Here is a 3140-nt window from a genome sequence, read left to right on the forward strand (position 1 = left end):
GTGATCTTGATTTGATAATTTTTCCAACTTAACTTCGTTGACGAGTTCTCACCGTCAACAAACAACATCTGAGATTGGTTCTGCAGAGACTGAGGAAGCACAAATTTTTTGCAAAGTTCAAGAAATGTGAGTTCTGATTATCTTAGGTATCTTTTCTTGGGCATATTGTTAGTAAGGAGAGGATTAAGGTAGATCCAGCAAAGATCGAGGCAGTCAGATATTGGCCTAGGCCAAAGAATGCTTCTGAGGTTAGAAGTTTCCTTGGATTGGAAAGTTATTATAGGCGTTTCATGGAAGGGTTCTCAAAGATTGTTACTTCATTGACTGAGCTGACACACAAGAATCAGAAGTTTGTGTGGTCAGACAGGTGTGAGAACAACTTCCAAGAGCTGAAGCAGAGGTTGATTACAGCCCCAGTTCTGGGTCTTCCAATAGACCAGGAGAAGTTTGTGATTTACCGTGATGCCTCACATCAAGGCTTGGGATGTGTTCTAATGCAGACAGGGAAGGTGATTGCTTATGCCTCACGCCAGCTGAAGGAGCATGAACAGAGATATCCTACTCATGATTTAGAGTTGGCGGCTGTGGTCTTTGCTTTAAAGGTATGGAGGCATTACCTTTATGGGGAGAAGTGTGAGATCTGCACAGACCACAAGAGCCTGAAAGACTTCTTTACGCAGAAATATTTGAATATGAGACAAAGACGTTGGTTGGAGTTAGTAAAAGATTATGACTGAAAAGAGCTGAGTCTCAGGTTGTTCTCTTCCATGGTGAAGAAGAAGAAGCCGGTACGTAGGCCTGAAATTCATGAAGAAGAACATGTTGAGTTGTTGATACACGATGTGCAGGTGTCTATTGTTTCATGCCCTGAGGGATTGGAAAATGTAGGCCAGGCGAATGATGGTCTGATTACTCTAGATGCGACTGGGTCTGGGGGTTTGAATCTCGCATGTGAAGCTGATCGACTGAATATTAACACCCAGGGGTCTGATGCTAAGGGAGATGGAATTGGTACAGGTCTGACTGGTGCATCCTGGGCGGATAAGGTAGATGAAGGGGATTTTCAGACTTCGGCCCATCATCAATGCCAGCAGTTCACGGCGAGTAAGTTCTCCTTTTCTGACCAGAAACTAGAATTTACTGAACCATTGTTTAGAGATGGGCAGAAGTTTGCTGAGGTAGATATTGAAGAGGTTAAAGTTCAATCTGCGAATTGGAGTTCGGCAGTGATTTTCATGGTGCTTGGTGCTAACCCTCCAATGGCTGTTTTTGAAGGGTTCATCAAAAGAGTTTGGGGCCATCTAGGGATTGCTCAAATCGCTAGAATGACGATGGGGCTAACCATGGTCAAATTTAACGATGAAGCTACGAGAGATCATGTATTGGAGAATGGTGTGCTTCAATTCGACAAAAAACCTGTTATTATTAGGCCATGGACAGCGGATCTCAGTGCAATCCGGTTAATTCGCTCAGTTCCATTATGGATTCGTTTACATGACCTTGGGCTTCAGTATTGGGGTAGTAAGTGTATCAGTGCACTGGTGAGCACTATTGGCAAACTGCTTATGGTAGACAAGTTTACTAGGGAGCGTTCAAGAATTCAATTTGCTCTGGTTCTTGTGGAAATGGAGATAATTGATAATCCTCCTAGAAGTCTTCAGTTTATCAATGAGTATGGCCATATTATGGAACAGGGAGTAGAATATGAATGGTTACCTACTAAATGTAAGGTGTGCTCTGGGTTTGGGCATTCTATGGTGGACTGTCGTAAGGAGCACAAAACTCAGTGGGTGAAAAAAGAAGCTGTGGCTAAAACAGAGGCAATAGAATAGAAGAATAAAGATTTTGAGGAGCTTAATGAAGAGACACCTGAAGTTTTATCTAGAGCTACTGCTGCAGAGGATAGTTCGGTTCAGAATTCTAAGGAGTTACAGCTTCCAGTTTTGGCTAAGTCTGATCATTTGAAGGAAACAAATAAGGGTGAGCAATGGCAAACACCAAGACGTGTGGCAACACAGGCTAGGCAGGGACTAACAACTGGTAGTAGTACTCCTCCTCCTGTTCAAGTTCAAAAACAGTCAAATAAGTTTGTAGTGCTTCAAGAGCAGAAGAAGGTTGGCAAAGAAGGTAATATTGGACCTAGTTCTTCCAATGGATAATTGTAATATTATGAGTTGGAACTTGAGAGGGCTGAATAGTTCTAATAAACATATTTCAGTCTTAGATATATGTAGTAGGAATAAAATTGGAGTTGGAGGTTTGTTAGAAACTAAAATGAGGGGGAATAAAATTGTTGAGTTCATGGAGCATAAACTTCCTAATTGGGAGTTTTACTCTAGTTCGACTATTGAGGGTAGACTTTTGATAGTGTGGAGGAGAATCTTTGTGAGAATGACTATTTTGGAACAATCACATCAGTTTGTTCATTGTATGGTCAAAATGGCTGGTTAGAGGGAAATTTTCTATGTTACTTTTGTCTATGGGTACAATATGATGGAGGGAAGGAGGAGTTTATGGCAAGGTCTTAACAGGATTTCTCTTTCTGTTAGAGCTTGGATTGTGTTGGGGGACTTCAATGCCCCTTTCTCTAGTTTAGACAGATCAGGAGGAAAACCAGTTTCTGGTTTAGAGTTGGCAGATCCTCTTTGTTGGCTCTTAAAAGCATTGGTTCCTATTTTACTTGGACAAACAACCAAGAAGGTTCAGCTAAGATTTACTCTAAGATTGACCATGTTTTCATGAATGAGGAGTGGCTTGATCTATTTCCTCATTCATTGCCTGTATTTAGATGGGAGGTAGTCTCGGATCATTACTCTTGTGTTGTCACTAACATGCCTATGGAGAAGATGGGAATCAAGCTGTTTAGATTTTATAATTTTTGGACTGCCCATCCAGATTTCAAAGAAGTAGTTATGAGTAGTTGGAGGACCCCTATTAAGGCTACTGGGTTGAGAGCAATATACTTAAAGACTATGAGGCTGAAGCATAGGCTAAAGAAATTCAATAGAGATGCTATTGGAGATATAGGTTTGAACTACTATTCGGCTAAAGAGGCTTATCAGGAAGCTCAACTTCAAGCTCAATTTTATCCCCAAGATCACAGCTTGCAAGAGGCAGTTAAGGTGACTGCTGCTGAGTTC

Source organism: Humulus lupulus, chromosome 8 (genome assembly GCF_963169125.1).
Source record: "Humulus lupulus chromosome 8, drHumLupu1.1, whole genome shotgun sequence".
Lineage (NCBI taxonomy): Eukaryota > Viridiplantae > Streptophyta > Magnoliopsida > Rosales > Cannabaceae > Humulus > Humulus lupulus.